The 12,203-nt window shown below is 42.8% G+C and overlaps 1 protein-coding gene across 1 annotated transcript in view; it reads right to left on the bottom strand.

Moving 5' to 3' along the window:
- The window catches only part of cdc42se1.L (cdc42 small effector 1 L homeolog), a 31,417-nt gene extending 20,499 nt beyond the window's left edge, over positions 1–10,918 (bottom strand). Inside the window, exon 1 of the mRNA XM_018228875.2 lies at positions 10,782–10,918. The gene's annotated coding sequence lies outside the window, so the exon portion shown is untranslated. The remainder of the gene's footprint in view (positions 1–10,781) is intronic.
- Between the last annotated feature and the right edge of the window lie 1,285 nt (positions 10,919–12,203).

The following is a 12,203-nucleotide window of genomic DNA, read 5'->3' as shown; positions in this document are numbered from 1 at the left end:
CCCATAATTCATAACAATGTTTGCTTGATATTAACATGGTTACAGTTTGACCACAGTTACCGCCCACTGGTCCTGTTTCATGACTACCCACCATGGGCTTTGAAGACGTTTTGTGAGACTGAAGGGCCCCCTGTGACCTATATGACAGCACTGACTGAGCGTCAGACGGGAAACTTCAAGTGAGACATAACAACTCTGACAGTTCTGTGCTTTTATCGTCTGCTCTCAGGGAAATGAACTTTTTTTTCTATATTTGGCTCTCCTATGCTGCAAAAGGCCACTTCCGGGGACACTTGTATTTATTTTCAAATTTTAATGCCTGGTGTCCGATAAACAAGCGAGACATAAATTCCGATCTGAGACAGCAGAGAAATGGCAAGAATGGAACTAAAGATACATTCAGTTGAATATTTCCCTTTAGAAATTAGTGGTGTGAGGATTGTAGCTCCGGGAGTCACTAAGGCTTCAGCACATGGAGCTGCCTTCAGATTGTACAGCCACCTTTGTATATACAGCTAAAGAGAACTGGAGCAGACCTGCCCGTGAAGCACAACGCAAGCCCATGCCTCAAGGCGACTCCCTAATATCAACCTGTGCAACGTGTCCTGACCCTCATCTCCTCCTGTCTGGGCCTGCACCTTTCTACTTGCTCCTGGCCCAGAAGCACAGCTGCGTGTACAGACAAAAACCCCATGATAAGCATAACAACTACAAGAGCTGAAATATTCCCCCACCCCCTTTGGAGCTGGGACAGGGAGTGCCACTGCTCTACAGGCTCAAGCACCTTCCAGGGTTAGATTTTTCCGAAATCAGGTTATCATTCCAATGTCTTAAGACATACCTGACAATTCCATGATTCCTACTTTGTGGAATAGTTTGGAGAAGGTGGTTTCCTGTCCCAGCACAATAGTGTCCCTGTACATAAATTTGGGTCCATATAGAATGGGTTTGCTAAGATAAGAGTGGACCTAACTGGCCTTCACAGAGACTTGACCTCAACCCAACTGAACTTCGGTGGGATAAAATGGAACACCAGCTGCAAGCCAGGCCTGACCCTCAATATCAGTGCCAAACCTCACTAATGCTTTTGCAAACCCAACAATGGTGTTCCAGCATCTAGTGGGAACCTTCACAGAGCAGGGGCTGATATAGCAGCAAAGGAAAGTTTATATTAATCGCAACAACAATGTCCCAACATCTAGTGGGAACCTTCCCAGAAAACTAGGGGCTGTTATAGCAGCTAAGGGAACTTTGTATTAATACCTTTGGTTTGGGTATGAGATGCTGGACAGGCATGTTTCCCTATATTAGTCACTATACTTTTGGCCATACAGTGCAACCTCACCGATGCTCTTGTGGCTGAATGGAAGCAAATCTCATCAACAATGTTCCAATGTCTAGTGGAAACCTTCCCAGGGTAAAGAGTTACTTTTACAGATTTACAGGCAGAACTAATATTATCCAAGCACACAGCAAGCAAAGGTGGTGTAAACCTAATCCCAATGGGACAGATTTAACTGGGAAATGGTGAAGGATTGCCCTGCTCATGGACAACTCATGTATGTGGCCACCATATGCTTTTCAGAGCAGTCTCTATAGCATGGGGGAACTCATATTTCTGCACCCAGGATACAGGTTTCTCACTTAGATTCCTTTGTCCTTCTAAGCATCTACTTTAGTTGCCACTGAACTCTGCCTTCAAGCCGGTGCATGTGGAATTTGCCTTTTCTCTCTTGAATAAACAATATAGATGGTTCTTGGAATACAATGTTTAGTTGCTGTATTGGGAAGCCCTTTATGCCTCTATCCCAAGCAAGTTTTGGGGAATGCACACCTGGCTGGTGGCCTGTTTACACCAGAGATTGCCGAAGCATGAACTGGCAGTTTACACAAACAGACAAGGTAGCTACTGTACCCTTTCTGTTGTATAACATCTGCTGCTTTTACTGAACTAACTCCCAACATTTCATGACTGGAAGAAGTGGTCAGAAAGATTTAATTTAGAAGTGACTGAATTGAAAAGGTTTCAAATGCCGTGGTTTTAAGGCTGGGACAAGATGACCTCTTTGGTTTTGGCTTCCCACAAGCCATACCAGTGGGTGCCACCAACAGCTGATATGAACGTATAGCCTCTAGGCTACGTTTTAGATAATACTAGGGTCCTATGAAGATTAGTTTGGAGAGGACCACATCAATAAGGTATCCAGATACTGATAAAACAGCGTGAGCAGGCCTGGACAGGCAATTTGTAGATTCTGGAAAATTCCAGATGGGCTGTTGTAAGAGATGCCAAAGACAGTTACTATTTAATAGGCATATGGTGGGTTGTTTGGTTCTAGGTGTACTTGATATGCCAGGGTGCTCTGGTGGGGCTGATCAATCAGCATAGCTGGTGTATGGGCAGCATTACTCCTGTGGTTGGGTTCACCCACAGGAGGTCAAATGTTAGGGCAGAAGAGAGTTTGGGTGGTTCTGGGGTGGATGGAGTAGATCTGAGGCATGACCATGCTAGCGTAAGGTGCCCCACTAATTGTTTATGGTATCCGTGGTACAGATACTTACAACTGATGCATTTATATGTTTTTAATAGTTCTTGCTAGCACAGAACACAGAAAAGCCATGAAAGAGAACAATTTACAACACTGGCATGATGGTGCTTATGTCTGCAACATAGATTCAACATGTAAAGGGTTAGCCAAGGTTCAACCCACTCATGAAACAGAACAAACAGTACCTGCCTGAAATCTGTGTATTTTGTGCATATTTGGAGAGAAAATCCCACACCTCCAGCAGATATGTGTTTCTATAGGGCTGTCACTACCAACGCTGTCCTTTCATTCAGATGTGGATCTGCGCTTCTTCTTACCTCCTACATTGTGTTTACTCAAAAAAAAAGAGATTGGAGATTTCAGCTAAATGCTGATGAGACAATGCCTTCATGCTCCAGCTCTGCCAATCAAAAGCTGCTTTCAGCAGGGCACACACAGGGACATTAAAGAGCTAGGAATGTTCCTAAACAAAGCTGCTCTCGTGTCAATACATCTGCCATAATGTTTGGAGATCCTTCCTATCAGAATGTGTGTTCAGCTTGGCTCTACTGAAAAATTATACATGATAACTGCTGCTTTCTAGCATAGCCTGAAGGACAGTAAGGGGGAGTACCCCTGGAACTATAGCAGGGTGACTGTTACCCCAATGTTTCTATATATCTGTAACCTTGTTATGAGCTAAGGGGGCCCAGTCTGAAGGTCAGTTAGGGGGAGATTTGGGGTGAGTGCTTATTTGTACCCTGGGTACCCCTGGAACTATAGCAGGGTGACTGTTACCCCAATGTTTCTATATATCTGTAACCTTGTTATGAGCTAAGGGGGCCCAGTCTGAAGGCCAGTTAGGGGGAGATTTGGGGTGAGTGTTAATTTGTGCCCTAGGTACCCCTGGAACTATAGCAGGGTGACACCCCAATGTTTCTATATATCTGTAACCTTGTTATGAGCTAAGGGGGCCCAGTCTGAAGGTCAGTTAGGGGGAGATTTGGGGTGAGTGCTTATTTGTACCCTGGGTACCCCTGGAACTATAGCAGGGTGACTGTTACCCCAATGTTTCTATATATCTGTAACCTTGTTATGAGCTAAGGGGGCCCAGTCTGAAGGCCAGTTAGGGGGAGATTTGGGGTGAGTGTTAATTTGTGCCCTGGGTACCCCTGGAACTATAGCAGGGTGACACCCCAATGTTTCAATATATCTGTAACCTTGTTATGAGCTAAGGGGGCCCAGTCTGAAGGTCAGTTAGGGGGAGATTTGGGGTGAGTGCTTATTTGTACCCTGGGTACCCCTGGAACTATAGCAGGGTGAATGTTACCCCAATGTTTCTATATATCTGTAACCTTGTTATGAGCTAAGGGGGCCCAGTCTGAAGGCCAGTTAGGGGGAGATTTGGGGTGAGTGCTTATTTGTGCCCTGGGTACCCCTGGAACTATAGCAGGGTGACTGTTACCCCAATGTTTCTATATATCTGTAACCTTGTTATGAGCTAAGGGGGCCCAGCCTGAATGCCAGTTAGAAGGAGATTTGGGGTGAGTGTTTATTTGTGCCCTGGGTACCCATTAAATAAGACATTTTTAATAAGCAATGAACACAGCATCAGAACACCAAAATATATCGTACTCCCTACCAAAGATACCATGACCTGATGCGCACATCACCCTTATAGAAGTATTAATAAGTTTATTTAGGTGCAGGAAGTTAACTTATCCACCCTCGGTCACTCTGAGAGGTGATAGTATTCCTACTCTTCACTCTGCCCAGTGTTTATGTCTGGTTCGGATACAGAAGCCCAGGCCCGCCAATCCGCCATACCATTTTATATTATTATTTTGTTTAGGTTCTTGGGACTATGCTAAAAAAAACAATACAAGGATAAACTCACACTGTTAAAAGTAAACAGAGGAAAAAAGCCGTTACTTAGAACTGATACCTCAGGGAGAACAATTCAGTGGAAGAGTTTAACCCTTTACCACATTTTGTAGATTTTCTTTCCATAGAACTGGCCGACTCAAGGAGATAAAAACAACACTGCCATAAATAGTAAAATATACCAGTATGATCTCAGATGGAGGACGACACAAGTTTTGGCCTAGGGTTCCGAGGACCCACCAAACAATCTGTCATCCAGGGCCCATTATTGGATAAAATCTGCTTAATAGTATTAATGTGACTTTTCAGATCCTTGTGCAGGTGACTTCTCTACAAGAGTGTACAAAAGTCCTCAAGTCAGTATTCAGGAGTTCAATAAAGCTGGCCGTGCAGCCTGCCTTTACATGAGCAACCTTCCAATCCCAACCAATATCCTTGTACTGTGGATATTGGTCGGTTCTGCGATTGGACCTGCTTAAATATCTGCAGACGTGGAGTGATGAGGAGCCGCAAAGATCAAACCATAGATGGCCCACTAGTATGTTATCCAGACAGCCTCTATGTCGGACAAGCTGGCCACTTGTCCAGCTGTGCAAACCAGACTCTGTTGGCCCAAAGGGAGAACAGCTTTTCCCCTAGGTTGGTCTTCTTTTAACTCCACTTAAAACTTTGGGAACAGAAGGTAAGACACATGCTTAGAGTAATAACATGGCACAATCTACATGTCCAGCACAATCTTGTTTCTTTTCCCTTTAAAAACCTATCACAATTGGTATTTTCCCCCAAGCTCAAATTGTTCTCACTTCAGATTTCTCCTTTGGAGGCCCAAACTGAAATATTTTAGGGCTCCACAACCATCAGAAGGATTACCGTTTTATTGGAGTTGCCCATAAACCAAGCCCTCCTAAATATATCTCCATACACATCCTAATTAACAATCGCCTGGGTCTCTCCATAGGTATGGTATCTATTATCCAGAATGCTTGGAAACCTGAGAATTCTGAATTTTGGAGAATTTTGAATAACAGATTCCATACCTGTAGCAGGTAATGCACAATTTACCAATGATTGCACCATAACAACTGAACAGCCAATTTCTCAACCCACAATTAAATAAATGTGCCAAAAGTGCAGATCTATACAATTTCAGGCTCAGGACAGACATGCAGCAACATTACTCAGTGGCTTCTGTTGAGTCATCACCCAAGCTTTGTCTGTGGTACACTAGCATCACAAACTGACCTGATGTCAATATCTATTGTTATCCAATGACCCCTGAACTAACAAACCTTAGTGTTGCACAAATATTCTCCAGGAATAACGCAATTATGAGTGCAAGTGGGTTACATGTGCCCAGGTTAAATGTCTGGTGTAAGGTGCACAACATATATTGCATGGACCATTGCCTCTGTCGCAGTATATGAGTCCTATGGGGTACAATATTGCTCCCCTTTTTTTTTCCTCGGGCAAAATAGGCTTATTGCAAGTTCAGCTGTTTATTCAGCTCTCGGTGGGCTGTAGGGGCACCCGAGATGTGCCAAGCTCTGTGTTGAACAAAACTTCTGTACAGTTGCATAACTGGCTCCTTTCCCTGCCAGAGGAATTTTTTTTTGTATTCCCTAAATTGCCCTGTCTTATACCTTTAGCCTCTTGCAGCGCCGGGGTGTGTTTAATCCAGGAGGGGGTGGGGGTGCCGAAGAATAAAAGAATTATTGCACACAGCTTCCTGTTCTTTGAACAAAACAAGTCAGTTACAGGACTATTCAAAAGGGGGGATACTTTTTCCTGACGTTTAAGAAAGCCTGGAAAAACACGGCGGATACGGACAATTGTACTACTTCACTCTGCAAGGAATAGACCAAGGCTGACCTTAAATTAAAGCAAAAGTTTTGTTTTTTTAAATTTTTTATTTTTTGGTCCCAGCACTGCATTGAAACATGGTTATAAATAAATGATAAAACATTGCCAAATATATCTGGTTCCCTTATGAACCTTCAAGCTGGGCCTACAGGAGAAAATTAAATAGGCTCCCCCAATCATACCCAAACTGTTGATGTGGGTCCAGAGAGGGTTAAGCAAAGCTTTAAACCTCGTCCTTGGCTTGTCCATCCTATGATGGGACTGGTTGCTATAGGCAACTAGACCTGTAACACTTTTTCATTACATTACCCCCGTGCGTATGCCTGAGAAACAGTTTCTGGTTGTGCAAGTCATTTCCTGTTGCATCTTATCTCTGATGAGTTTCAGGCCAGGAAGTGAGGAAACCAACTAAAATGTGTTCCCCCAGCTGGTTATTTTTGTTCATACCTGGTAAGTGCACACATGGGCTCATGAGATGATCATACAGCTTACATTAGTCTATGGTGTAAAACACATGCTGTGTTTCAGTTCAGCACAACTGTATGGTCTGATGAGTTTGGACAAAGATGTTTGAGAACAGAGGAATGTCTTGAGATGCTTACTCAAAAGGCCAATGGCACCATGAGCACAGTGATGAAAGTCCTATCAAAGGCAATGTCCATTATAACAGCACATCAGTCATATCAAGGCAGATGCATAATAAAGATGTCTAGAATTCCATGCCATTGCTTGGTATTGGGCTCTGCAGAAGATTTTTTGTTAGGTCCTTGAAAAGCCACGGGGAAGATATTTTTCAAACATATAGTGAAACTGCTAATTTGTTAGGGACCCTGTGGGCTCTCTACATTCCTGCCTCCCCCAGCAGTTGTAGAGTCTGGTTCTCCTAGGAGTACGCCTCTGAATTCATATGAAATGGCTTGGGAGGCATCCAGGCAGGAGTCCAACATTTGTTTAACCCACTGGTTCTGCAACACATACTTAGACTGAATGTTACAACCCAGTGTAGGTATATCTGCATGGCTTGTAGCTATGTCACTGAGAGGGTATGTGTGTGTGGGGGTCAATCGCTTAATAGCAGAGCAAGGGGAAGCAATATGGGAGATTTGTCTTGGTAATAAAATTCACTTTAATTCCCTTCCCGAGCAAATAAGCACTCTGAATATATTCAGCATTGCCAAAAGATCTGCTCTCAGATATGTGGTCCCTACTGAGCCTGGCTATTTGGATTGGCACGGTCGGGTAATACTGTAACTCACTTGTTTTGCTTAGGAAATATTAAAGGGCAATGAATGTTTAAAACAGTAGTGGGTGCATCCCACAAGAAACAAAATCACTATCCATTTAACTCAGGCCCTTGCGCCTCTTCTATGAAAAAAAATGTACAGGCCCAGGGTACTTTGCTGGGGAGCGTTGTGGCACCGTTTTTCAAGGGCACAACTATAGAGGAAGCAGACCCTGCAGTTGCAGGGGGGACCAGGAGTGTAGAGGGTCCAGTGAATCCCTAATTAATTAGAAATCAATATATCTTGGTAGAATAGGACAGTTTACCAATGTTCTTGTGTACCAAAATTGAGATTGCAGTGGGACCCAGTAACATCTAGTTACGCCACTGCCATTTTACTTCTGCTAGCAGGTGTTCCTTGGCTTGGGTTGTGCGCATATACAGTACAATAATCCTTGTAAATCAGGGTGTAACGCTCATACCACTAAGCAGTAATCCCCAAGCCACCACAAGGAATACCAGAGCAGAAGAAATGGTGCCATTGTGATGCCCATCAAAGTACCACTGGCCAGTTTATTTTTATAATAAAAACAATACTAACCTTTTTAACCTGGGTCAGTGCACCTCTTCTATAAAAATGCACCAGACCAGGGTACATGCACCTGGGATGTAAAAATATCCAAGACACTTATACCCTTAATGGGACTGCACTAGGCAAATCCATTATGGAAAAGGACCTTGGAGTCCTTGTAGATAATAAACTTGGCTGTAGCAAGTCAAGCCAGTCAGCAGCATCAAGGGCAAATAAGGTCTTGAGCTGTATTAAAAGGGGCATCGATTCACAGGAGGCGGGGGTCATTCTTCCACTGTATATAGCACTGGTAAGGCCCCATCTAGAATATGCCGTACAGTTTTGGTCTCCATCACTCAAACAGGACATTATTGTATTAGAGAGGGTACAGAGAAGGGCAACTAAGCTGGTAAAGGGAAAATCTTAGCTATGAGGAAAGACTGGCCAAATTGGGGATGTTCACGCTGGAGAAGAGGCGCTTAAGGGATGATATGATAACTATGTATAAATATATAAGGGGATCATATAATAATCTCTCTAATGCTTTATTTACCAGCTGAGACAAAGTCACCCATTCCCATTAGAAGAAAAGAGGTTCCGCCTAAATATTGGGAAGGGGTTTGTTACAGTGAGAGCTGTGAAGATGTGGAATTGTCTCCCTGAATCAGTGGTACAGGCTGATACATTAGATAGGTATAAGAAGGGGTTAGATGGTGTTTAGCAAGTGAGAGAATACAGGGATATGGGAGAGAGCTCATAGTACAAGTTGATCCAGGGACTGGTCCCATTGCCATTTTGGAGTCAGGAAGGAATTTTTCCCCCTCTGATGCAAATTGGACAGGCTTCAGATGGGATTTTTTTTGCCTTCCTCTGGATCAACTGGCAGGTTAAAAAAAGTAAAAAGGTTGAACGTAATGGGAGTGTGTCTTTTTTCAACCTAACTGACTATGTTACTATGTTACTTTGCTGGGGGTAAACAGCAACACCATTTCTCTCCCAGGTGTTCCTTGCACAGGCAGGGATAATGCTCATTCAACTAAAGCGCCTCCCAAAGAAACACCAGAGCAAGAAACATGTTACCATTGGGTTGTCTAGTAAAGTATCCCGGTTTGGTTTCTATTTTTATACAGTAGATCACCAGGCCAGAGAGAAAGTAAAGACAATCTCACAAATTGGCACCCCCAGTGTTTTTAACTTTCCATATTCTTTAAAGCAACGCCTCCAGACCTCCAGTCTTGGGGTCTCTGAGTCTCTTTTTGGGTTAATCTTGGGTTCTTTTCACAAGAGATCTTGCTCCACAAACCACCACAAGGAATACCAGAGCAGAAGAAAAATGGTGCCACTGTCCTCCCCTTCAAAGTGCCCCAGATGATTTTTTTTTCTTCAAATATGAGCACTGGCCCAGGTTACAAACTAATAAATGTTGAAGTTTCCATATTCTCAAACTCCTGAAGGCAACACACTTTCTTCCAGTCCAATCTGTCAAGCTTCATGTTTCGATACATCCAATATGAGACTATACTTTCCCTTGGGTGGAGGCCTGAGTGTTCCATAGACAAGTTAAAATCTTCACCGCAAAACATAATGTCAGCCGTGCCAAATAAAACAAGAGCTCAACGTTCCTTTCTCCGCCAGCCTTTCATTCACGTGGATATTTATATATCTATATACATATAACGGCTGTCAAAAACTGCTATTGCTGGCTTTTTGGCTAAATGAGAGAAAAATCATCCTTCTTACAATAACGAATCCGACTTTTATTAGTTCTCTACTCCTTCACATCTCTAATTCACAGACTTTACAAAAAATCCCATTAATGTGTCATACCCACACAGAAGCAGCAGTCTCAGCAATGCCTACAAATGGACTTTGAAACATTTAAGGTTACTCCCGTCTCCAAGAACGTGTACGTATTCAGCAGTAAAGTACTGTTTTCCATAGCATTTGGCCACTGGGGGCACTGTTTCATGTCAGCCCAGCAGAGGAAACAGTATGGCAGCTCCCATGCACAAACACACACAAAGATGCATCTCTGTGCAAAATAACTAATGAATACTACTTTCCCTTTCCAGTTTGGCACATGCCCTGTTTTCACTCTGTACCCGCCAGAAAGGACGCTGCTCCTCACATTTATGTGTTGATGTAATCCCCAGACCTGCAATTACTCAGAAATATATATATATCTCTGTGTAGCGTGTGCACATTTACAGGGGGTTGGACTGGCAGTTAGAAAAGAATACAAGGGAGTACTTTATACAGTTCATTTGTTAGAATTCTGCAGTTTACACAAAATTCCAGTCTAGAAAAGATTAACAGTTTATTGCCTGGGAACGCCGACCATGTGGGGGATTTTTCGCAGACTAGAGTGTTCTCTCCCATAACCCCATGTCTGCAAAAACATCTCAGGCAAGGGACAACTGGAGCAAATCGTATAGCATTAAACAAGGCCACCATTTATTAAGTAATACTGATTCTGTTTGTTAGTCATTGATACATTTTTTCACTTTGTGTATATTTACTCTCACTCTCTCTCCCTCTGTACACGCATATATACTTCTATGTAACTACACACATCCGTCACATTTTTGGCTCTCCCCATACACAATTTCAAGAAATGATTAGATCTCTAGTTAAACAAACCCAAGATGAACCCAGGGGAAGACCCAGAGTACTTTAAAGGACACGTTTAAACCAGTAGAATTAAGTTGTCTCTTACCTTGAGTAGATTTTGTGGCAGGGGAGCGATGCGTTGAGGGATTTTCAGCTGTAGTATGGCTGAAAAGTTGCAGCTAATTTCAGATCCCCAGTTAAGGTGTGGTTACTGCGAGAATAAGGAAATGCTCTGGTTACAACACAAGGTTTAGACAGAAAAGCAGAAGGGTCCAACTTCACCGCACAGTGCACCCCGGTGGCCACCTCTGAACAATGCAAGGCTGTGGGGCTGAAAGTCTTCTTTTCCAGATTGCATTGAGGATGATGAGGCAACACACAAGCATGAACAAGTTGAGAAAGACAAAGCGTGGTTTATAAAGCGGCAAACAACAGCTCACGCTTTCCCAGGCCGACATTTAGACTAACTGTCAGCACTGAGAGCTCAAGCCAGTCGCATGCATTGTAATGTCAGCAGTATGTTAAGGACATTCTTCTCTGTAGACCTCTATATCCAGTATGACATGGAACTTGAAGCCTGGTAATAGATATTGATTAAGAACTAACACAAATTTGATACAAAAATAAAAAATTACTACCCACGTGTTTCAGAAGTCTAATGGACTTCTGAAACACGTACAGGACCAGACAGTGGAATACGCACTAGGTGGAATCATCTATCAAAAGGCTGTTGGCAAGGTAAGTATCAAGCAACCCTTAATGGATTCGATTAGGCTGTAGAGTAGTAGTTGTTGGAATTTATTTTCGTTCAAGTACCCTTTTCGAGGTCCAACCTTTTGGTCAGGGTAACATCTGGTTAATACCAAGATTACAGATATAGTAAGGTGACCAGATTTCTGTATAGGAATCTGGGGACAAGTTAATATTAGCGGCGCACGCAGTGCGTTGCGGCAAAATTTTTAGGCCACGCCCACTTTTAAAACCACCCCCCACAAACCACTCCCATTTTCCTGTACACGCCCCCTAAATTCTTGCATGCTTCAGCACAAAAAAAAAAATGTCTTACCTGTCACTGGGTCACCCATTATACTGTAGCTATGTAAGTTTCAGAATGGCTAAGGCACATTAACTGAAAATTGGAAAATAAGTCAGCTGGGCTACATTAATATATATGAAATAACAGTCCATTCAAGTAATGCCTTTTCAAATGTTTATTAACTCAATTTTAGTAGCAGCATCTGCAACACTTAAAGCATGGAAAATCAGGGCCTTTGTCTTCATACAAACAATTTACATTACAATTTAAATACATATGTTTTGCTGCTCCTTCCTGCCTGGGCATAGCCCTGGTAACCAGGATACAATTTCAAATTCTTAAAGAACTGAAAACAGTTTAAATACAGTTTAAATACACATGTCTTGCTGCTGCCTGGGCACAGCCCTGGAACCTGGACACAAGTTCAAATTCTTAGAGAACTGAAGTTACTTAGAAAACAGTTTAAATACAGTTTAAATACACATGTCTTGT

This window comes from Xenopus laevis, chromosome 8L (assembly GCF_017654675.1).
Source record: "Xenopus laevis strain J_2021 chromosome 8L, Xenopus_laevis_v10.1, whole genome shotgun sequence".
Lineage (NCBI taxonomy): Eukaryota > Metazoa > Chordata > Amphibia > Anura > Pipidae > Xenopus > Xenopus laevis.
This window is presented reverse-complemented; position numbering and strand designations above follow the sequence as displayed.